Source organism: Saccopteryx bilineata, chromosome 3, assembly GCF_036850765.1.
Source record: "Saccopteryx bilineata isolate mSacBil1 chromosome 3, mSacBil1_pri_phased_curated, whole genome shotgun sequence".
In the NCBI taxonomy this organism is placed as follows: Eukaryota; Metazoa; Chordata; class Mammalia; order Chiroptera; family Emballonuridae; genus Saccopteryx; species Saccopteryx bilineata.
In genome coordinates this window covers 133,928,910-133,954,855 of record NC_089492.1, presented here as the reverse complement: position 1 = coordinate 133,954,855, position 25,946 = coordinate 133,928,910, and the positions used below count along the sequence as shown (strand labels likewise).

Here is a 25,946-nt window from a genome sequence, read left to right as displayed (position 1 = left end):
TCCTAGAAAAATACAACCTTCCTAGACTGAGTCAAGAAGAAGCAGAAAGCCTAAACAGACCTATCAGTAGAGAAGAAATAGAAAAAACCATTAAAAACCTCCCCAAAAATAAAAGTCCAGGCCCTGACGGCTATAGCAGCGAATTTTATCAAACATTCAAAGAAGACTTGGTTCCTATTCTACTCAAAGTCTTCCAAAAAATTGAAGAAAAAGCAATACTTCCAAACACATTTTATGAGGCCAACATAACCCTCATACCAAAACCAGGCAAGGATGGCACAAAAAAAGAAAACTACAGACCAATATCTCTAATGAATACAGATGCTAAAATACTAAACAAAATACTAGCAAATCGAATACAACAACATATTAAAAAAATAATACATCATGATCAAGTGGGATTCATCCCAGAATCTCAAGGATGGTTCAACATACGTAAAACGGTTAATGTAATACACCATATCAACAAAACAAAGAACAAAAACCACATGATCTTATCAATAGACGCAGTAAAGGCTTTCGATAAAATACAACACAATTTTATGTTTAAGACTCTCAACAAAATGGGTATAGAAGGAAAATATCTCATTATGATAAAGGCCATATATGATAAACCATCAGCTAACATCATATTAAATGGCACTAAACTGAAGGCTTTCCCCCTTAAACCAGGAACAAGACAGGGTTGTCCACTCTCTCCACTCTTATTTAATGTGGTACTAAAGGTTCTAGCCAGAGCAATCAGACAAGACAAAGAAATAAAAGCCATCCATATTGGAAAAGAAGAAGTAAAGGTATCACTTTTTGCAGATGATATGATCCTATACATCGAAAACCCCAAAGAATCCACAAAAAGACTACTAGAAACAATAAGCCAATACAGTAAGGTCACAGGATACAAAATTAACATACAGAAGTCAATAGCCTTTCTATATGCCAACAATGAAACAACTGAGAAGGAACTCAAAAGAATAATCCCCTTCACGATTGCAACAAAAAAAAAAATAAAATACTTAGGAATAAACATAACAAAGAATGTAAAGGACTTATATAATGAAAACTATAAACCATTGTTAAGAGAAATCGAAAAAGATATAATGAGATGGAAGAATATACCTTGTTCTTGGCTAGGAAGAATAAATATAATCAAGATGGCTATATTACCCAAAGCAATATACAAATTTAATGCAATTCCCATCAAACTTCCAATGACATTTTTTAAAGAAATAGAGCAAAAAATCATCAGATTTATATGGAACTATAAAAAACCCCGAATAGCCAAAGCAATCCTAAAGAAAAAGAATGAAGCTGGGGGCATAACAATACCTGACTTCAAACTATATTATAGGGCCACGACAATCAAAACAGCATGGTATTGGCAGAAAAATAGATACTCAGACCAATGGAACAGAATAGAAAGTCCAGAAATAAAACCACATATATATAGTCAAATAATTTTTGATAAAGGGTCCAACAACACACAATGGAGAAAAGAAAGCCTCTTCAATAAATGGTGCTGGGAAAACTGGAAAGCCACATGCAAAAGAATGAAACTGGACTACAGTTTGTCCCCCCGTACAAAAATTAACTCAAAATGGATCAAAGATCTAAACATAAGACCTGAAACAATTAAGTACATAGAAGAAGACATAGGTATTCAACTCATGGACCTGGGTTTTAAAGAGCATTTTATGAATTTGACTCCACAGGCAAGAGAAGTGAAGGCAAAAATTAATGAATGGGACTACATCAGACTAAGAAGTGTTTGCTCAGCAAGAGAAACTGATAACAAAATAAACAGAAAGCCAACTAAATGGGAAATGATATTTTCAAACAACAGCTCAGATAAGGGCCTAATATCCAAAATATACAAAGAACTCATAAAACTCAACAACAAACAAACAAACAATCCAATAAAAAAATGGGAAGAGGATATGAACAGACACTTCTCCCAGGAAGAAATACAAATGGCCAACAGATATATGAAAAAATGCTCAACTTCTTTAGCTATTAGAGAAATGCAAATCAAAACGGCAATGAGATACCACCTCACACCTGTTCGATTAGCTGTTATTAGCAAGTCAGGTAATAGCAAATGTTGGAGAGGCTGTGGAGAAAAAGGAACCCTCATACACTGTTGGTGGGAATGTAAAGTAGTACAACCATTATGGAAGATAGTATGGTGGTTCCTCAAAAAACTGAAAATAGAACTACCTTATGACCCAGCAATCCCTCTACTGGGTATATACCCCCAAAACTCAGAAACATTCATACGTAAAGACACATGCAGCCCCATGTTTATTGCAGCATTGTTCACAGTGGCCAGGACATGGAAACAACCAACAGCCCATCAATAGATGAGTGGATAAAGAAGATGTGGCACATATACACTATGGAATACTACTCAGCCATAAGAAATGATGACATCGGAACATTTACAGCAAAATGGTGGGATCTTGATAACATGATACGAAGCGAAATAAGTAAATCAGAAAAAAACAGGAACTGTATTATTCCATATGTAGGTGGGACATAATAGTGAAACTAAGAGACATTGATAAGAGTGTGGTGGTTATGGGCGGGAGGGGGGAATGGGAGAGGGATAGGGGGTGGGGAGGGGCACTAAGAAAACAAGATAGAAGGTGACAGAGGACAATCTGACTTTGGGTGGTGGGTATGCAACATAATTGAACGACAAGATAACCTGGACTTGTTATCTTTGAATATATGTATCCTGATTTATTGATGTCACCCCATTAAAAAAATAAAATTATAAAAAAAAAAAAAAGGGAATAATATTCAGGATTCTGATCCAAAAAAAAAAAATTGATGTTTATTGTTTTCCAGTTTTGAAGTTATTCTTCTATGTTTAACACATGAGCAACATCAAAGGCTATTTATATTGAATTCTTTTTATCCTGTGTATAGTTACATTTCTCTCTTTCTTTTCATGCCTTGTATTATATTGTTGAAAATGCATGATGATATATGTATTCTGCTCTCCCAAGAGTTATTGGTGTTGTTCTTTGTTCCTTTGCATGTTTGTTTAGTGACTTGCCTGGAATAAGTCTGAACAGTCTGACTTCAGACTCTCCCACAGTATGTGGCCAGAGATAGCTCAGCAAGTTTTTTTTTAAGTCTTGTTTTTCTTTTTAAGATTGCTTTCTTAGTGAACACTTGTATGTCAGCTTGTCTTAGTAAACTGTTTTCAAACACTAAGCCTGTAAGGTTTCTACCTTTTGCCTATGAATCTTTGTTTGAGAAGAGGTATACATTTAAGGTTCAGGAAGTGTTCCCTGAACTTGACATTCCTCTCAACTTTTTGTTTCTATCCACGGCATGTGCACAAGCCTCATATTCATCTAGGGACCTGCAGTGAGAGGGGAGAAACCAGAAGAATGCAGCAGAAGGGCCTGCCAGAATGACTGGCTCAGCCAGTTAAAGATTATCCACATCTTTAACTCTAACAGGAAATCTCTAACTGTTCTCCTGGAGAATCTTACAATACTTACAAGAAAAACAAGATCTGTAAATAGATAGGGCCAAGGGTCTGGAAATCCCATCCCCCTTGTTGCCCCGCAACCCCCACCCCCACCCCATTAAATCTAACTTTGGGGAGTTATGCTTTGGTGCTACTAGCTCAACATGCTATTCCGGGTACCAATAAATTCTTCTTCCTCTGTTAAATTGTCTGGGCATCTACTATTCTCCTCTTGGTGTGCCATTTTTTTCTACAGCAGAAGCTGTATATGATCATTTCTGGTCACTTTTGAGCATGCATGCAGCCTTGCTTATGTGTGCATCCTTCCAAACTGTCACGGATATGTGGAGGATTATCATGATTCACTAAGGTCATTTATTCACATGATCTTCCTCTAAATTTTCTTACTAGTCTGCAGTTATTTTGCTGACCCTATCCAGTGATATACCCCCAGGCAAGTTGGGAAGTTAACTTTTCTATGTGTGTGACTTTGAGTTTTCTATTGTTTTTGACAATATTGCCCCTGACTTTGTTTTCTTCCCTACTTCTCTCTACATCAAGTTAGCCACCTCCTGAAGAAAAGCTTCTGATTTTTGTGGTTCTTCCTTCCCTACTAGCACTGCACTGAACATTCTGGGCATGGGGAGGAGCTGAGAGTAGCTCAGATTAGAATCCCAGTATGCTTATCAAGAATTAATACTTTTTCTAAAATAAGCACTTCTCAATTAATTATATGTCTTTGAATCATTCCAGAGACATACGTAAATATGGATGTCTTTAAAAATAATTGTTCAGTGTCATTACTGTTTTTGGGGAAAAGATTAGCTAGTCTCCTCACTTCAATATTCTGAAAGTTTCCCATACTGAAAGCAGGTGGTCAGATTTTGGCAGCACCATTTGCCTGCATAGTATTAGGATGCTTTAGGAACACTCCCACTAATGTAAGGCCTTGGTGTCATGCACAGAACTAAAAACTAACAAAGACTTAGTTATGTTTAAAAGGGCCGTGGGGCCTGTTGGGTGGTGGTGTAGTAAAGTGAAGTACTCAAGTTTCCTTTAACTCACATTTGGGTACCAGGGTGGGGTAGAGAGGAACGGCCCCATGTTACCCAGAAGTAATCAAAGAGCATGTTATTCTGAAAATTTTGGGTGGCCAGCACACAGAAACCTGGTACTTCAATGAATTAATTGATAATGAGATTTGAAACAACACTCCTGAGTTTGAGATTTGCATATGCTTCAAGTTACCACCAGTGAACTATGTCCTTATCAGATAACCAGCCTCCTGAGTATGTTACCTAGATATAAATATGACCTAAGTTTTACTATAGTATACATTGGAATTTAGTGCATAATTAGATACTAAATACCATTTGTCCATTTTTTCAAAGAAGACATTTACTTAAAACAGGGCATCAGATTTTAATGATATGGAGAAGTCTTGTGTCATGAAATACATATGAATTGTAACTTGTTTTTAGTTCCTCAAATAGGATATACTCCCTATATTTACTGGGACTTAGCATATACTGTGTTCTCTAATTCACAATAACTCTTACTCTTCTCTCAGAATGCAGATCTATCATCACTCTATGGAAATTCCCTTTGATATCCTTGACTTGGTCCATCCCTCCTATCACTTGTTATCATGTCACTGTATACTTCAAAAATGTCTGGCACAGAGTAAGTACTCAATATTTAATAAAGAAAAGAAAAATAAATAAATCCAAGAAGCTTTTTAAAGACAAATAATAATATTGATTAAATTTAACTTTAAAATGTAATTTGAAAAATAGGGACAAATATACAGATATCTACACTGCTTTCTATGGTATCACATGCTCAGCAGATATGGTGCAGCCCATAACACATCCTTGCAACAACCCATATGCTAGAACCACCAAAACACTTCCAGCTAGAGCCTTAATTTCAACATGACCCGAACTGACTGTGCATCTCCATACCATTTGTATGGCCAGTGGCCACTGCTGTCATGACAATACAGGTTCTCACTGGATTCAGGCAGATGGTCAAGAAACAATGGAGCCAAAAAATGGTGGGCCATTTCATTTATTAAAGTCTTGTACCAGTGGACAAGTAAACAGGCAGGGAAGATTGCTTTCCTGTCATTCAGAGCTCCCAAAGCCCTGATGCATTCTCTGGTTCCACAACCCCAAAAATCTCCTCAGTTCCTCTTGGAATCAAAGACCCTCACAAGCCTTAGCTCCCAAAGCCCCTCAGCTTTGGTTCCACATCAGAACTTCTTCTTCTCTTTCTGCAAAACCCAGGCTGGGGAAAAAATCCCTTCTCCAGCAATCATTAGCAGTACAATGGCCCCTATCAAGCAGGAAGGTAATCCACAATTTGCAATCTGCCACCCTGACAGCAAGCACCACAGCCTTTCAGAGACTACATACACATGGTGCTGCCCAGGCCATTGCAAAATATGTGAGCAAACCTAAAAAACACATTTTGCAAACTTATTTGCCCAACATCGTTCTTCTCAAAAATGTTATCTATCTTCATAAATGACACCATTTTATGTCCTCCTGGTCACACTTTGTTTGACTAATCCTGCTTACCACCATGCTTTGTTCTTTCTACTCTGCAGCCTCACTGCTACTGCCTTTGTTCAGGTCACTAAAGTCATCTGCCTTGTAGCTTTCATCACTGTCTGATTGCAAATCTCAACGTGAATTAGAAAACTTTTCTAAATTCTATTTTAGCCATGTCACTCTCATGTTTAAAATCCTTTAAAACTTGCTTGAAAAACAAGACAATTTTTCAATATGGCACCTGTAATCAGGGCCTTCTCTTGTTTTGTATCTCTACTTTTTTTCCTTTGATCCCTAAAGTTCAATATCTACTTCTCTCATGTAAGTTCCTACAAATTTTCTACTTTCTAGTATGTTTTTCTATGTGTAAGGCAGATAGTCCCTTCATTACTATAATAAAAAAATATGTAGAACTTAATGCTTTTACTTTTCCCACATAAAATTTTAAAAATATGTCATATGTATTAGAACTTTCTATAGAGCTAGAGGGCTGCTACTCGGAATACACACTTGTACCCCTTTACCTTTGTGTGCACATGGTGCAATTGATCCTTTAGTTTCTAGCAGAACCAAAGGAGAAACTGTTGATGGTCTATTTACTATAGTCCTAGATTACTTTTCTTGCAAGTACAGTGACTGTTTTCAGGATGAAATATCTTCCCAGGCATATATATCTCTCTGCTTGGATTACTGTCACATGACCAACTGCTCTTACAGCCTAAAACTCAGTAAAACCAGTGTTAATAAATAATCCTTCAGCTATTACTAGCAAGGAAAGTTATATTAAGTGTTGAAGATGTGATAGAGATCAAGAAACCCTCAATCACTGTTGATAAAATGTCAATTGTTATAACCACTATGGAAAACAATATGAAGGCTCCTCAAAAAATTAAAAATAGAGTTTCCATATGACCCAGCAATCTCTCTGCATCTACCTAAAAATTTTGACAGCATTTATTTCTAAAGATATATGTACTCCTATGTTCATTGTAGCATTTATTCACAGTGGCCAGGACATGAAACAATTGAAGTGTCCCTCAATAGATGATTGAATAAAAAGGATGTGGTACATAAATACAATGAAATACTACATAGTAATGAAAAAAAGAGAAATACTTCCATTTACATCAAGGATGAATCTTGAGAATATTATGCCAAATAAAAGAAGTCAAATGAGAAAAGTCAAGAACCATAAGATTTTACACATAAGTGGTATATAAATCTGAGAGCAACAAATAAGCAAAGAAAACAAACAAAATCTTACAGATAACAAACAGTATGGTTGCTACCAGAGGGAAAGAGGGCAGGATGAGGTAAAAAAGGGTAAAGAGGGTCAAAACATGCTGATGTAAGGAGTCTTAATTTGAGGTGGTGAACACATACTGCAAAATACAGAGAATGTATTATAGAACTGTACAGTTGAAAACTATATAATTTTATTAAACCATGTTATACCAATAAATTTAATATAATTTTTAAAATAAATAAATAATTTTTCATTATTATACTCTGTGTGCTTTTATTTATATTTGTAGCATCTGTAAACATCACTTATATGTATTATTTTTTTATTGCATGAACTTTGGACTGTGGATTTTGAAGTCTTTTATCTGCTGTCTTTTTTGAAGAACTTCTTTAATGTTTCTCTTCACAGTTGAACACTTTCTCTCTTTTTTTTTATTCATTTGAGAAAGTGAGAAAGTGAGAGAGAAAGTGATACAGTCAGAGAAGGAGAAAGAGGAGAAACAGAAAGCATCAACTCCCATATGTACCTTCACCAGGCAAGTCTGGGGTTTTGAACCAGCAACCTCAGCAATCCAGATCGATGCTTTATCCACACTGCACCAAAAAAGGAAGCAGTTAAGCCCTTTCATTGTTTTCTAACATTATAATGAATCTATTCATCTTTTAAAATAAATATTTTAAAAACATTTTTAGCATTTTAGAGATAAATGAAAGAGTGGGGTTCTTTGCCACTGTGACTAAATCAAGTCTCCTATAAAAAGCATAATTTAATAAATTTTTCTGACAAACACTATTTTATCTTGTTCTTTGGTAGTCAATAAGATATGATTTGATGCCCTAGCTGGGTAGTTCAGTTGGTTAGAGCATTGACCACAAGCACAAAAGATATGATTTCATATAAACTTTATTTATTTATTTTTATATCTACCTCCCCAGGGTATAAAGTAATATGAAAATTAATTCTTTGATTATTAACACTTTTTCTGAAATATTAATCAAATGCATTAAATTTTATAAGTACATATAAATTATTATTTAGTTAACTATATATTTTAAATAAATTTTTAAAATTACATTTATTGAGGTAATTTTATTTATTTATTTATTTGTTTACAGAGACAGAGAGAGAGTCAGAGAGAGGGATAGACAGGGACAGACAGACAGAACAAAGAGAGATGAGAAGCATCAATCATCAGTTTTTCTTTGCAACACCTTAGTTGTTCATTGATTGCTTTCTCATATGTGCCTTGACTGTGGGCCTTCAGCAGACCGAGTAACCCCTTGCTCGAGCCAGCAACCTTGGATACAAGCTGGTGAGCTTTGCTCAAACCAAATGAACCTGCGCTCAAGGTGGCAACCTCAGGGTTTCAAACCTGGGTTCTCTGCATCCCAGTTCGATGCTCTATCCACTGCACCACTGCCCGGTCAGGCTATTGAGGTAATTTTAGTGAATAACATTATATCAGTTTTAAGTGTACAAGTTTATAAAAAAAATCAATATATTGTGTTATGTGCTCATTACTTAACATCTAGTGTCTTTCCATCACCATATAGTTGACCCTTGTTACCCTCTTCAACCTCCCTTTACTCTTCTTTTTCTCTGATATCCACCCTACCGTTGTCTGTGACCATGTGTTTGTTTGTTTTGTTTGTAGCTTTCTGTTTTCTATCCCATATATTATTTTTTGAGGAAATTATACTGGTTCCATAGTGGCTGCACCAATTTACATATTTACCAGCAACATATGACACTTTCTTCTCTACATCTTCTCCAACACTTGTTACTTATCTTGTTGATAACAGCCATTCTAACAGGTGTGAGGTGGTAGCTCTGTGTTTGATTTGCATTTCTCTTGTACGTAGAGAAGTTGAGCATCTTTTCATGGATCTGTTGGCTATTGCTGTCTTCTTGAGAAAAGTATCTTTTCAGGTCTCCTGCCCATTTTTAAATTTGGATTTTTTTGTTTCTTGTTGTGGTGTTGAGTTGTACGGGTTCTTTGTATATTTGATTATTAGTCCCTCACTGAAGATCTTGTTTGCACATATCTCCTAATATTTGTTGGTTGCCTTTTAGTTTTGTTGATGGTTATTTTTACTGTGAAGAAATGTTTCAGTCTGATGTAGTACACTCATTTATAAAAATAAATTTTAGTATTTTTGTATTATTTAAGTTAATTTTTGGTTTTACTTAAATAATTAGTTTTAAAAGGGAGTTTTATGGCATATTCTTTCAGTTTTTGAGTATTCAAAATTAATTAGGCCCTCATTAGAAAATGATACTTTACCTGAACAAAATATTTTAAATTTCTTTCATTACTTTAGAATTCTGATACATTCCCCACAATACTGAATTGTCTGAAGCCAGTGACTTAGAGTCAGAAACAATGGATGAGATTGAGTGAAAACTTTTTTTATTATTATTATTTAGACAAATTTAATAGGGTGGCATTGGTCAACCAGAGTACACAGATTTAGAGAAATCTCCACATCATCTGGACAGTCAATTATGCTCTATACTCATCACACAAAGTCAAATCATCCTCTTTAACCCCATATTTGTTTCTCTTTATAACCCTACCTCCACCCTCAGCTCCTTCCCTCTCCTCACTTACCCTCCTCCTGTTAATCACTGCACTCTTATCTATGTCCATGAGTCTCAATTCTCTGTCCCACCTATGTATAGAATAATACAGTTCTTAGCTACTTCTGATTTACCTATTTTACCCTGTATAATGTTCTCAAGGTCCATCCAGGTTGTCATAAATGATACTATGTCATCATTTTTTATGGCTAAGGAATATTCCATTGTACATATGTACCACATCTTCTTGATACAATCCTCTATTGAAGGGCATTTTGGTTGTTTCTATATTTTGGCCACTGTGAACAATGCTGCAATGAACATGGAGGTGCATGTGTCTTTATGTATCCGTGTTTTCAAATTTTGGGGGTATATACCCAGAGGGATTGCTGGGTCACATGATAGTATTATTCTCAATTTCTTGAGGAACCACTATACTTTCTTCCATAATAGTTGTACAACATTATATTCCGACCAACTGTGAATGAGGGTTCCTTTTACTCTGCAGCCTCTCCAACACTTGTTATTACTGGTTTTGTTGATAATAGCTAATCTTACAGGTGTGAGGTGGAATTTCATTGTAGTTTTGATTTGCATTTCATCAATACCTAGTGAAGATGAATGTATTTTTATACATCTATTGGCTATTTCTTCTTGAGAGAAGTGTCTGTTCATGTCCTCTTCCCATTTTTTTTTATTGGATTGTTTGCTTGTTTGTTGTCGAGTTTTGTGAGTTCTTTACATATTTTGGATATTAGTCTCTTATCTGAGCTGTTGTTTGAAAATATCATCTCCCATTTAGTTGGTTGCCTGTTTTATTGTCAATTTCTTTTGCTATGCAGAAGCTTCTTAGTTTGATGTAGTCCCATTCATTTATCTTTGCCTTTTAATTCCCCTGCCTTTGGGGTCAAATTTATAAAATGTTCTCTATGGCCAAGGTTCATGAGTTTAATACCTATGCTTTCTTCTATGTGATTTATTGTTTCAGATCTTATATTAGGACTTTGATCCATTTTGAATTAATTTTTTTGCAAGGAGACAAACTGTAGTCAAGTTTCATTCTTTTGCATGTGGCTTTTCAATTTTCCCAGTACCATTTATTGAAGAGGCTTTCTTTTCTCCATTGTGTGTTTTTGGCTCTATTATCAAAGATGATTTTATGTTATATATGTGGTTTTATTTCTGGGTTCTTGATTGTGTTCCATTGGTCTGTGTGTCTATTTTTTTGCCAATACCATGCTGTTTTGAGTATCATGGCTCTGTAGTATAATTTGAAGTCAGGTTTTGTAGTACTTTCAGCTTAGTTTTTTTTCCTCCCCTTAGGATTACTTTGGTTATATTCAGGGGGTTTTATGGTTCCATACAAACCTGATAATTTTTTGTTCTATTTCCTTAAAAAATAACATTGAAACTTTGATGGAAATTGTATTAAATTTGTATATACTTTGGATAATATGGCCATTTTAACTATATCTATTCTTGTTATCCAAGAATAAAAAATATTTTTCCATTTCATTGTGGCTTTTTGATATCATTTAATAATGCTTTGTAGTTTTTAGAATATAGGTTCTTTACATTCTTTGTTATGTTTATTTGTAGATATATTTTTTTTCATTGCAACTTTAAAAAGAATTATTTTTTTTCTGAGTTCAGTTTCTGAAGTTTTATTGTTGGCATATAAGGAAGCAATAGACTTTTGTATATTAATTTTGTATCCTGCAAACTTTGTGTATTGGTTTATTGTTTCTAATAACCTTTCTGTGGAGTCTTTAGGGTTTTCTATATACAGGATCATGTCATCTCCAAAAAGTGAAACCTTTACATCTTCTTTCCCAATAAGAATGCCTTTTATTTCTTTCTCTTGTCTGATTGCTCTGGCTAGAACTTCAAGCACTATGTTGAATGAGAGTGAAGAGAGTAGGTAACCTTGTATTGTTGTTGATTTTAGAGGAAAAGTTTTCAGTTTTTTACCATTTAGTATGATGTTAGCTGATGGTTTGTCATAAATGGCCTTTATTATGTTGATATATATTTTCCTTCTATACTCATTTTGTTGAGTGTTTTAAACACAAGAGGATGTTGTATTTTATCAAATGCCTTTTCTGCATTTATTGATAGAATCATATGGCTTTTGTTCTTTATTTTGTTGATATGGTGTATTACATGAATCATTTCTTGTATGTCAAACCATCCTTTTGTTTCTGGGATGAATCTCACTTGATCATGATGAGTTATTTTTTTAATGTGTTGTTGTATTTCATTTGCTAGTATTTTGTTTAGGATTTTTGTATCTGTGTTCATTAGAGATATTTGTCTATAGTTTTCTTTTTTTGTGTTTTCCTTGCCAGGTTTTGGTATGAGGGTTATTTATGTTGGCCTCATAAAATGTGTTTGGAAGTATTGTTTCTTCTTCAATTTTTGGAAGACTTTAAGAAGGATAGGAACCAAATCTTTGAATATTTGGTATAATTCACTAATATAGCCATATGGTCCCAGACTTTTATTTTTGGAGAGGTTTTTGATAATTTTTTCTATTTCCTTCCTGTTTATGGGTCTATTTAGGCTTTCTACTTCTTTGTGATTCTGTCTAAGAAGATTGCATTTTCTAGGAATTTATCCATTTTATCTAGATTGTTGAATTTGGTGGCATATAGTTTTTCATAGTATTCCACCATAATCCTTTGTATATCTATGATATCTGTGGTAATTTCTCCTCTTTCATTTTGGATTTTGTTTAAATGAGTCTTTTCTCTTTTTTCCTTAGTGAATTTTTCCAGGGGTTTATCAATTTTGTTGATCTTTTCAAAGAACTAGCTCTTTGTTGTATTGATTTTTCTATAGATTTTCTGTTCTCTATTTCATTTATTTCTGCTCTAATTTATACTATTTCCTTTCTTCTGCTGGTTTTGGGTTGCCTTTGTTCTTCTTTTTCTAGTTCCTTAAGATGTGATGTTAAATTGTTTACTTGAGCCCTCTCTTGTTTCTTCACATAAGCCTGTAATGATGTGAACTTCCTCTTATTATTGCTTTCACTGCATTCCAGAAATTCTGATATGTTGTGCTGTCATTTTCATTTGTGTGTGTGTGTGTATATATATATATATATATATATATATATATATATATATATATATATATATATATCTTTTGATTTCTGCTTTTATTTCTTTTTTGACTCAGTTGTTTTTTAGAAGTATGCTTTTTAATTTTCAAATTTTTATGGGTATGTTTACTTATTTTTGCAGTTAAATTCTAGATTCAAAGCCTATGGTCAAAGAATATGCTTGGTATAATTTTAATCTTTCTGAATTGATTGATGTTAGTTTTGTGACCCAACATATGTCTATTCTTGAGAATGTTTTATGTACACTGGAGAAAAATGTATACTCTAACATTTTGAAATAAAATGCCCTGTAGATGTTTATTATGTTCATTTGTTCTAGGGTTTCATTTAAGGGTAATATTTCTTTATTTATTTTCTGTTTGGATGATCTAATGCCATCACTGGTGTATTGAGATCTCCAAGAATGATTGTATTTTTTGGGGGGGTGTATTTTTAGATCAGTAACTAGATGTCTTATATATTTTGGTGCTACTTAGTTTGGTGCATATATTAAGAACTGTTTTGTCTTCTTGATACAATGTTCTTTTTATCAGTATGAAATGCCCATCTTTGTCTCTGGTTACTTTTGTTGTCTTGTAGTCAGCATTGCCAGATATGAGTATGGCTAATTCTGCTTTTCTTTGGATATTATTTGCTTGTAGAATTGTTTTCAAACCTTTCACTATGAATCTATTTTTAGCCTTGTAGCTTAGATGTATCCCTTGATGGCAGCATACAGTTGGATTTTGCTTGTTAAACCAATCTGCTACTCTGTGCTTCTTTATTGGTGAGTTCAATCTATTTACATTTAGTGTAATTGTTGACACTTGAGGATTTTCTATAGCCATTTTATATACTGCTTTCTGAGAGTTCTGTGCCTTGTTTGTTTCTTCTCTTTTGTTTTTCTGGTGGTGGTATTCCATACATGTATCCTGTTTCTTCTTTTTTTAAGCTATGTGTTTCAGTAGTAGCATTTTTAGGGGTGGTTACCATTAGGTTATTAAAAGAAAATTATTATAGTTATTAGAGTCCACTATTTCATGAATGCTTCTGCACTCCATCTTCTTTTGCTATTTCTGGTCTTTATCCTTTCTCCTTTTTTTTTTTTGTTATTATTGTCAAAGATTATAATTTTTTTTACTGTGGTCTTGTTAAAACTTTTACTTGTTATTTAGTTTTGCTTTGTCCTTTGGTCATATAACCCCATTTACTATTTCCTGTAGTAGGGGTTCTCTTGTAATAAATTCCCTCAGCTTCTGTATGTTTGTAAATGTTTTTATATTTAAAAGATAGCTTTGATGGATATACTATTTTTGGCTTGTAGCTCCTCTCTTTCAGTATTTTAAATGTTGGGGTTTGCTCTCTTCTGGCTTGTAGAGTTTTTGCTGAGAAATTTGATGATAGCCTAATAGACCTTCCTTTATATGTTATATTCTTCTTCTCCTTAACTACCTTAAAATTCTTTCTTTGTCATTGATTTGTGATAATTTCAATATGATGTGCCTTGGAGTAGATCTGTTTGGGTTGAGGTAACTCAGTGTCTATTTGCTTCTTGGATTCAAAGCTCTAATTTCATAGACTTGGGAAGTTCTCATTGATTATTTGTTTCAATATGTTCTCTATTCCCTTTTCCCTCTCTTCTTCTTCTAATATACCCATTATTCTTATATTGCTCTTCCTGATGGAGTAGGACAATTTTGTAGGGCTTTCTCATTTTTTTTAAATTCATGAGTCTCTCTCTTCTTCTCTCTGTAGTATCTCTAGTTACCTGTCTTCAATGTCACCGATTCTCTCCTCTATGTGGCCTGTTCAATTGGCTAAGCTTGTTACCTTATGTTTTAGTTCATGTATTGAGTTTTTCATCTCTGTTTGGTTCTTTTTTATAGTTTCAATTTCCTTGGTGAAGTACTCTTTATATTCATTATGTTGTTTTTTGAGCTCACTAAATTGCCTTTTAATGTTTTCTTGTATCTTAGGGAGTATTTTTAGAACTTCAATTATGAATTCTCTGTCATTAAGCTCTAAGATTTCCATGTAATTGAGATTTTTTTCTGAAGATTTTTCATCATCTCTCTGAGTTATGTCTCTGTCTTGTATATCCACATTTTATTTTCTTTCTTATTGGCATTTGAGAGTGGTATTAATAACACTAACAAGAGATAACTGAAAAATAATTAAATAAAATATAAATTGAAAAAAATACAGTGAAAACATAAAGTCAAAAACAAACAAAATGCCACAAAAAGTAGTATGATTCCCAAATATAATAATTTGATGAAAAATGATGTTCAGGTGAGAGAGAAAAAAATAAGAGAAAAGAAAAAGGAGATAGAAGGGGAAGAAAAGGGAAGAGAGATAAAAAAAGAAGAGAAAGTGTCAGAAATGAAACCCCTGAAAAAATCAAGAATAAAAAATATAACAACTAAGAAAAATTAAGTTCACATGGGAAAAAAAGAGAAAGAAGAAAAAAGGGGGAAAGATGGGAAAAAGAAAAAAATATAAAACAAGTATTTTTTCCAGTTTTGAAAGATGCCCAGGTACCTCTGCCTCTTATAGGAAAGAGCAGCCCAGAGACCCAGCTGAGGGGGTCCACCATCACCACTGTTTTTACAGCAAGAAGAGCAATTAGGGACCAGGAGGTGGCACACCTGGTCTTCTTCCAATGCCACTAAAAGCACAGCCTTGGGCAACACAGGGGCTATGCACTCTGAGCTGGTGTTCAAACTTTGGGAGCATGTGGGTCACAGATTGTACAGATCAAGCACATCTCCATACCACATAGGCTAAACTCCACAGAGCACACAGGCAAATCAAGTGTGCCTCTATGCCCCATGGGCCAATCTCCACAAACTATTCATGCACAGTTCTTGGGAGCATACCACAGGCTTTGTGCATGCCCAGGGACTTTAATCACAAATGGGTGCAGTAGACACCACAAAATGGACCAGCTCCCATTCTTTGTTGTCAACCTTATCTTAGCTTCTTCCCCCTCAGATTCTCCTCTTCTCCTGGCTCCAAGACAAAGCCTGTACTATAAGTGCCTCCCTCCCTCATGTCCACGAGGGAAGTGAAAAACTCAGTCCTCTGGTTTTTATCTTCTGTGAGCAAATTCTATCCCTGGCCCACCTTCTCGTGCAATCATACATTTGCCCACCTGGTATGTGTATATTTCAGGTTCATCTTGCTTTATTTCTTTGTAAATAGTTGTAGAATTTGTTTAAATTTCAAGGGAAGAGATTGGGAGTATCTCTCATGCTGCCGTTTCTCTGATGTCACTCTCAAGTGAAAACTTTTCTCAACTCTGAGCATAATTCTGTGAGTGCTTTATATTACAAACAGAGGTTTTAGACTGGGTGGCTTTGTTTTCTCTTAAGGATTTCTTTCTGAAATTTTAGTGTTGAACATATCTTTTGGACAAGGTGGGCTCTGACTAAATGTCAGTTGAATGTGTCTATGAAAACCAAAGTTGTAGTATTTAAACTGCCTGCAGGCTGCCACAGCAAGAACTGATGAACAAAAGTAAACTCTGCACACAGAATTAAGTCTCCCATAAACAAACCAGTCTCTGGAGTCACTTTTCTGTCTCAAATAAAACTCTTCTATTAGACACACTGAGGGGACTCCAGTGCGTCCAGTACATAGACTGTGAGGAGAAGACTGCATGACTGCTCTTCATACCCAGGGACCTGGAGACACACTCAACTCATTTAGGGTTGAGTGGGAGCCCAAGGCCCTGTGCATTCCCTATAGACCCACTCATACAACATTAATGAACATCCATCTACTTATCAGCTCACCACTTCTAGGACAAGCATACTCATGGAAAATTTTAACATTGACAGTTGATCTGACAGGAAAAACTGAGAAAAGAAATATTTTCCTAAGATTACCTGATAATCTGTATTGCCACTGCTGCTCCTTCCTCACTGTGGATTATGGACATTTGCTTGTGGATTATACAGCTAGACTCAAAGTGCCTATTGTCTTCTGATAATGATTTTAGGAAGAGCAGGATATAAAGACAGAGGATAGTCTGAGAGGACAGGAGAAACAGGCAAGGCAATAAGAATAGTGACAGTAGATCTCTGAGAAAAATTAATGCACAAGTAGAGAAATACCAAAAAGACCAAGAAGAAGAGGAAGGGAGTCTGCGAAGCTGATCAGAGAAGGAAACCACAGAGAGACCAGGAGTTGGGACACTGCTGAAAAGGCCATGGGGCACTACTGAAGACCTTCTGTTACTTCTTTTTATAGAAAACAATATTGAGTATCCAAGTGTGGGCTTGAGTTCTCCAATGCCAAAAGGTACTACATTTTCGAGACAGACCACCAACCATAAACTTTGTTATAAAACCAGGATCCCTTCTCTAGTTTTTGGTACAATGGGAAGGTTAGGAGGTAAACAAGAGCAAACAGCAAATCTGGAAGCCAGATAGTAAAAGAGATGGAGGGGAAATGAGAGACCTGTGGGAGGCTTGTGGCTGAGGCATGCAGTCAGGTTTCTCTGACAGGGAAGTGAGCAGAAAGAGAGGTTTGTTTGTGTGTATGACAAGAGAAGTTACAGATGAGTTCAAAAGGTTTTGTAGGGGCAGCTGATATCTGAATCACTCACATACTGAGGCATCTTTGCCTAACAGAGTTTCAATGCTGCTGCCCCTGCTCTTCAAGGAAATTCTACACGAGGGGCCAAGTACAGTGGGTGAGAAGAACCCAGGTGGATAGATACTTGTGGTTTGGCAAAACTTGGTGAAGAAAAGTTCTGGAGAGGATCTGGAGGCAGGGAGTAATTTTTCCCCTGGGTGCCGAAGGAATCTGTATAACAGGCTAGTGCCAGACAACATCCATGACCTCAGTCTGTTTCTCTTTCTGATTTGGGGGATAAGAAGGAATATTGTGGAGAAGGAGATGTAGGAGTATGTGCAAAATTTGTAACTATTCCCATTTTTCTATTCCTATATAGGTCCCTTGTCTACTCGCCTCTTTACCCTTTTTCAGTGGTCACTTCTCTGTCTTTTACCTACCCAAATAGCACCCCATCATCCAGAAGTAGAGTATCTCTTCTTTCTCATGCTCCAGATCTCATCCTTTGCCAACCAGAGTGTCAGTACACAGAAGGCTCAGGCTGGCTGGGTGAGCTACACAATCATCACTGGGACAGTGTGTCAAGCACCATTTGCTTTCTGTGGCCCTGGTCCCAGGGTAATTTTAGAAAAAAGAGTCAAAGAACATCCACATGGTATTGCAGTTTTACATCAATAGTTTCCCCTGCTAAGTGCAGGCATTTTCCAGTCAGTTTCAGTTTGAATGTGAGTTTGCTTTTTCAAGCCAATATTTGCTGGAAATCTATGACCACGGAAAATGGTATATGGGCTCTGACCATTATTCAATCTTCCTGATCTTAGGTTCAGTCTCCCTTGGTTCATTCCTTCTTTGTTTCACCTTTTACTACTATTCCTACTCTACTGTCACCCCACCACATATAAAGAAGGGCCTGCATGTACATATCTCTGCACCCTACCCTTGTACTCTGGCTCCTGGGTATATTTGTCACCTTTTCCTTTTTCCCTCATTCTTGGACACAGACTCAGCCTCTTCCAGGATCTGCCTTCCTTTCTGCCTTGCCTAAGTTTTCACATGACGTAATTAGTACCTAACCATTCCTGAGTGAGCTCTTTCTGACTTGTCTGCTATCTTTTTAATAGTCTTCCCATCTAGTCCCTTCAAATTAACTATTTTAACATTTTTTTACTATCTTCACATTTTCTTCTCACAGATTTCTTCTGTCTTTTCTGTCAAACTCTAGTCTTCCACATGATTTACCAGAAAATATTTCTTTTCTTGAATCCCTGTATTTTCTAGATGTTGATGTCTCCTCCTTACAGTTCCTTCCATATTGACTCTCTCTTCCTTGTCCAACCCCAAATCCCTTTGAGACCTATGTATCAGGTGGCTTTGGAATGGATTCTTGGAAGGCTCAGAAAGTTTTTTCAATGAGGCATGTCAAGAATCAGATTTCCTGAATTTCCAAGGAAATTCCTGGAAGCCGTCTCCAGGAACAGGGAGTCAGGCTCAGAATGTCTGTAATGTGCTTAATCACTACCACCTTGTTAAAGAAATAGTGCAGGGTCTTCTCAGTGACACATGCCCTCAATTTCTGTCAGGCCTCCTGTAAAGAGGGAAGTCAGACCTGGAAGTCACGACAAGGTGAGCCCAACCTCCTCTCCCCTTATAACCTCAGTGTTAAACTTTTGTATTTGAGTTTTGTACTCTCTGTCATCCATTTGCAATACAGAGTAAGAGGCTAGAAGGGGAGTGTGGGTTCAGGGGTGTTTTCACAACAATAGAAAAAGGGATTACTCAAACTGCTAAGGTACCCAAGTCACGAAGCTCTGACTTGGGATGGCCTCCTAAACTCTACTTCTTATATCTTTCCAGTGAAGCCACAGGCTTGGGTGACCAAAGGCTCCAGTCCTGGTCCTGGACATCTGCTGCTGGTGTGCCACGTCTCTCTCTGTCTTTCATCTGAAACCTGTGTGTGTTATGTGGATGTGGGATAACCAGGGGCAGTGAGACACTCAATGTGGTGAAAACCTGCCCATTGTTGATGGAACATGGTATCTCGAGTAACCCTGGATGTGGCAGCTGAACAGGCAGCTGGCCTGACCTGCCACGTGAAACACAGTCTGGGAAGCCATGATGTAATTATCCACTGGGGTGAGAAAGAATAAGGGCCCCAATTAGAACGATAGTCGTCCCATAGTTCCAGGCTAATGAATGAGCAGCTGAAGAATGAATAGGAATGCTATGCATCAGAAAATAGAAAAATGACAATACAAACCACGAAAAAGAGTAAAGATTTATAGCAATTAAATTTCAAGAAATGAAAGGGAAAGCTTTAGAGGTCCTAAAGAAAAATAAAGGAAGGAGCTCATAATTTGGTAAGAAAGAGAGAAGGGGATAAGATTAGACACATAGACTCAGGAAGAATTGCAATAAGTGATGTAGAAAATACAGAAGGAAACTCTTGGAAGGTCCAAACTCTGTGTAATGAGAAGTATTAACTGAGATAGGACTGACTGTTTAATAGATTGACATTATTTTGACCCCAATCAGATGGATAACCCATCCCCCTGATATTTATCTGTTTGGCTATAATAGTTACACTGGTTACACTGGTGGTTGTGGGCTCATTGTTTAAACAGCACAGGTGAGACTTTCCTTGCTTTGTTTCTTCAACTATACTGCTCACAAAAAATTAGGGAATATTTTAAAATGAATATAAGGTGATAAAAAAGGAAGCATTTGATTTTTTTTTATTAAACAAGAACATCAGAAAAACAAAATACAAGTCAAAGTAAGTTGTTTGATTATGCAAATGAGGTGCAAAACCAACTTTTATTTCATTGGTGAAAATTCACTATACAAAAGGATGAAAGTACTGGAGTATCTACACATTCCCTGATCTCCTAATTTTTGTGAGCAGGTACTTATCTACTTTTTCTTTTCTCTCACATTTTTATTTCTATCTGAGTTCCCATCTTTGAGATAAAAAAATCTTCTTTTTCTCCTACAGCTCAAATTAGAATGTGTGCTCTCTTCATGCCCCTAACCCTGTCTCTTTCACAGAAGGCAACATCCAGCTACCCAGGAGTTCAGGAAATTACTGGCACAGAATTTATGGGTTAAAAACAGATTGTTGAAGAAATAGAAAATGAGCCTGAACCAACTCTGATAATATTTGTTTTAACTTATACATAAATTTCTGCTCTGTTTCTTATTAGAAATGGTTCATACCAATAAATAAAGCATGATTTCATTAAAATAGCTTGTTCTCACAGAGATTCTTACTCATTTGGAAACCCCTGTACTGCCTCCTCAATCTTCTGACAATATTTTTTCTCCTTTGGTCATCTGTTTATTGATCCTTCAAATTCTATTTCAGATGCCTGTGTCTGAGTGTTCCTTGAAAGCTTCTTTAAATGCCTCCATTGAAATCTCCAAACAAGTGCCAGATGATTTCATTTAGATGTAGAAATTAATGAACAAAGTAAACTAACAAACAAAATGAAAACAGACTCATAGACACAGAGAACAGACTAATAATAGCTTTCAGAGGGGAGCAATTTGAGGGGCTGGTAAAAAAGGTTAAGGGATTTAGCAGAGTAAAACCCACAAAGACACAGAAAACAGTATGGTAATTACCAGAGAATTGAGTGAATGGAGGGTAGGGGGAAGCAGAAAGAAGTAAAAAGGAAATAAATAGTGATGAAAGGAGATCTGACTTGGGATGGTGAACACACAATACAGTATATAGGTGATGTATTATAGAATTGAATACTTTTAAAGCAAATAATTTTTTAACCAATGTCACCCCATTACATTCAATAAAAATAAATAGGAGAAACTCCAAGTGGTAACATAGTAGGTGGATATTCCAAGTTTCATCTCCCAGGACTAAATTGGGATTACAACTACACTCTTCACAAAAATAAGGGGATATTTCAAAATAAATATAAAGCAGTAAAAAAGGAAGCATTGTATTTATTTATTTTATCACACAAGAACATCAGAAAAGCAAACAACAAGTCAAAGAAAGTTGTTCAATTATGCAAATTAGATGCTGTTGGGCAGATAAAATATATTATGCTCACTTTGTTAAAGATGGCACTGCCCACGTGGAAGCCCATCACCCAGGTGATAATATTGATTGTCTTTCTTGCTTGGGATGGGTGTGATTATATTAATGTGTGTTGGGGGACAGGCTGTAAATAGGCAGGATCCTTATAGCCTAAGGCTTAGTTTTAAGACTAAGCCTTTCCCACCCTTTTTGATGTAAGGTGGTACACTCTCATGAGGAATCTCATTATGCCTCACATAAGTGACTTTGTATCAGATACTTCCTTGTTTGTATATTGGATTAAAGGTTTTAAATGTACACTATAAAGTGGGGCAAACCAGAAGCTTGCTCTCTCTTGGTTCCTGAGATTAGCATTAGAGGAGAGAGCAGAGAAGCCTATGCTGTAGGAGAGCAGAGAAAGGCCACGTGGAGGACAGGAGAAGCAGCCAAGATGGCAGAGTGTTGAAGGAGAAGCCAGTTTGTGCAGAGTTTGTGCAGAGAGAAGTAGATGGGGAATAGAGGTGAATAAGACTGGTGAGGTTAGAAACCTTTGATTCTAGGAAACTTGGATAAGTCTGTGGCTTTGGAAGTCCTGAATGGAAAGGGAAGTGTTTTCCCACTGTGTATTACTTGTCCACCAGGTGCAAGCTAGTACTAAAGCTAATGGCCCACCAGTTCTTGGCTCCCTTGTTTTATTATCATCTCTCTGAATCTAATGCAAACCTGCATGGTCCAGGCAGCTGTGTTGATGGTGGTGGATACTGGCTTTACAGATGCCAAACCAACTTTTATTTTATTGGTGAAAATGTATTATAAAAAGGCTGAAAATACTGAAGTATCTGCACATTGCCTGATCTTGAAAGTGCACAGCCTACAATTTCCCCATCCTTGCAATGCCCCTGCAACACGACTTGCCAAAATGCAAAGCTTAGAGAGTCATAGGATATCTTGAAGGTGGTCAAACATAGATGACAGTGGCAACAGCACTTGGAACATCCCAAAATGTGAGTAGCAGACTGTAGGATTGCTTTCAAAAGACTGGCACAATACGAAAAAGATGAGGGCAGGGTTGCTCATCTGCCACAACAGCAAGAGATGGCTGATACTTGACCATATTGGCAAGAAGAAACAGGTACAACAATGCAACAGAGCTGCAGGGACAGTTTGACAGTTTCTTGCTGCCACTGGTCAACAGATATGCATCCAGACCATACAAAATTGTTATAAAGTACTGGACCCCAGATTCTGAAAGGCACTGTACCTCACTTCATCTAGTCCATGTAGAGACACCCAGTCCAGATAAATTTTGAAGAGTTTTATTAAAGAAAGAAATTTTAAATATGCCGGCCACATATGGCTGACATGGAGCATCTGCAGGCCCAAATTGTGCAGTCCCAAAAATAGTTCAGGGGCTGCTTATATACTCTTGATCACACACGGGCGGGGGAGAGCATGACATTATAGCACAATTATTAACAAGATTATAACATTTGTCTAGGGGCTATACAGAAACATTAAGACTCAAGGTAACACAATCAAAGACATTTACAAATCTTTCAGGGTTCCTCTTGCCTCACTAGCATAGAGGTATTTTACTCAAGATTCCAGGAAAGGGAAGAACTACAATCAATGCAAGGTGGTATGTAAATTCTTCCCCTTATTGAAAGAGAAGAAGTTTCTCAGTTAACCTTAATCCTTTCAGAGAACTTAAAACTAAATGATGCTAGTCATCGTTCCATCCTTTTTACATTTCCTTTTACATTTCTTTTCCTCCATTTTCCAAGGAAAGGTCAGGAAAGCTTGATCTTTTCCTCCTAGAATATCAATATTAATTTTGAGCTTTTTGGTACCTTACAACAAAATCACTCCATTATGTTGGACTTTATGCCCAACAACCAATGAGATGCATTCTGTTATCTGCTGAACACTAAAGAACCCATAGAAGGTGGGCTAATGAGCATCATCATTGGCCCCATGATGAGTCATGGTTCAGTCTGCAGCCTGACAGTTATTGTGTCCTGATCTGGCATGAACGAGGAACATGGGAAAATCCACGTTTCATGTGAGAAAGAAACTCCTTCGGTGGTGGTGGAATTATGGTAAGCTGGCATCACCTTGGTGGTCATACCAACTTCCACATCATCAAAAATGGATCACTGACTGCTGTCAGATATCAAGATGAGGTTCTGCACCCTATAGAGTTACCCTATGCTGGAGTAGTTGGAAACAACTTTCTTTTCATGGTCAATAATTCAAGGTCCCACCATAAATATCTCATCAACAACATTCTTCAGGAGTATAAAGCCAGTAGCCACAGCCACCATCAAAGCCACCTGGCCCATGCAAGTTTGCATTTTATTTGGACAAATGGTAATGAAACAACGGAGCCAAGAACTGGTGGGCCATTAGCTTTAATCCTAGTTTGCACTGGCGGGCAAGAAATACACACAGTGGAAAAATACTTCCCTTTTCATTCAGGGCTCCCAAAGCCACTGACTTATTCGAGTTTCCTAGAATCAAAGGTTTCTAGATCACCAGCCTTATTCACCTCTGTTCCCCATCTCCTTCTCTCTGCACAAACTGGCTTCTCTTTCAGCACTCTTCCATCGTGGCTGCTTCTCCTGTCCTTCATGTGGCCTTTCTCTGCTCTCTTCTCTAATGCTAATCTCAGGAACTGAGAGAGAGAGAAAACAAGCTCCCGGTCTACCCTATTTTATTATATAATGTAGAAATCCAAACCTTTAATCCAATATATAAAAAAGGAAGTCTCTGATACAAAGCCACTTATCTAAGGCATAATGGGATTCCTCATGAGAGTGCACCATGCCCCCCACCATGCAACAGTCAAGTGTGTGGGGATAGGCTATAAGGATCTTGCCTGCTTACAGCCTGTTCCCCACTCCCAATGCAAACTATAAGCGAGCAAACATATATATCATATTTACAAACTTATTTGACCAACAAAGAGGCAGAGATCAAATGCATGGACAGGTCTTCACATTCTCCAGTCTTGAATCTTATTGACATATGTTGGGCAGATAAAATGTATTACGCTCACTTTGTTAATGATGAGGCCGTCACCCAGGTGATATTAATGTGTGTTGAGAATCCTTGTAGCCTGGGGCTTGGTTTTGGGATTAAGCCTTTCCCACCCTTTTTGATGTGGGGTGGTACAATCCAATCATGCCTCAGAAAAGTGACTGTATTAGAGACTTCCCTATTTTGTATATTGGATTAGAGATTGTGAAGCTACAATATAAAATGGGGCGGAACGAGAATTTGCGCTCTTGGTTCCTGAGGTTGGCATGAGAGAGCAGAGAGAGTAGAGCCAGCAGCGGAAGGAGGCCATGTGGAGGAGGCCAGGAAAAGCAGCCAAGATGGCGGAGTGCTGAGTGAGATGCCAGTTTGTACAGAGTTTGTATCTGGGATAAGGAAGGAGATGAGGAACTGAGGAGAATAAGGCTGATGAGCTAGAAACCTTTGATTCTAGGAAACTCAGATAAGTCAGTGGCTTTGTGAGCACTGAATGTGATTTGGAGCCCTGTGTGTGTTTTTACTTGCCCGCTGGGTGCAAGCTAGGATTAAAGACTATGGCCCACCAGTTTGTGGCTCCATTGTTTCTTTACCGACTGTCCGAATCCAATGCGAACCTGCATGGGCCGGGCGGCTGTGATGGTGGCCCTGGCCGTGGCTTCTGGCTTTACAACATACATGGGATACACTGGGAAGATGTCTGGAAAACTATCCGATTCTTCCCACAACTCTTCTTGAGCTGGAAGTTGCCCTGGAGCAAGAGTGGCAGAGGATCCCACCAGAACAGCTGGAAAATCTGATCTTGTCCATGCCCCATCATTATCAGTGTGTTTTGGCAGTCTTGGGTGACCATATACCCTAATGAACAGTCAATGTGTCACTCTTGCCCAGTTTGACATGCTTCTGTTCACTCCCACCAATATGTCACTTGCTACTCTATCACCATAGTTCAGTTTGCATCATTTGCATAATCAAACAACTTTCTTTGACTTGTTTGCTTTTCTGATGTTCTTGTTTAATAAAAATATCAAATGCTTCTTTCTTTATCACTTCATATTCATTTTGAAATATCCACTAATTTTTGTGAGCAGTGCAAATTTAAGAACAATCATCTTGACAGACTATCTTTGGACTAAATGAAGGGGAGTCCACAACCAAGGAGTTACAGAACCCACATCAAAACTAAAAGGAGGGCAGAGACCTAAAAAAAAAAGGCTGCCTTGCTTCCAGAAGCAAGCAGGGAGGGGGGAGGGCCTGGAGGGATTTTTCACTGTGTGGAGGTTTGTCTGACAAGGGACAGTCCTAAGTCTGAGGGCAGAAACCCTAACCTA

At 37.0% G+C, this 25,946-nt stretch overlaps 2 pseudogenes; both read left to right on the top strand.

The window, feature by feature from the left end:
• Nucleotides 1-25,946, top strand: part of LOC136329889 (T-cell surface glycoprotein CD1b-like) — an 83,615-nt pseudogene that overhangs the window by 32,476 nt on the left and 25,193 nt on the right.
• On the top strand, nucleotides 18,600-19,693 carry LOC136329888 (T-cell surface glycoprotein CD1e, membrane-associated-like; annotated as a pseudogene).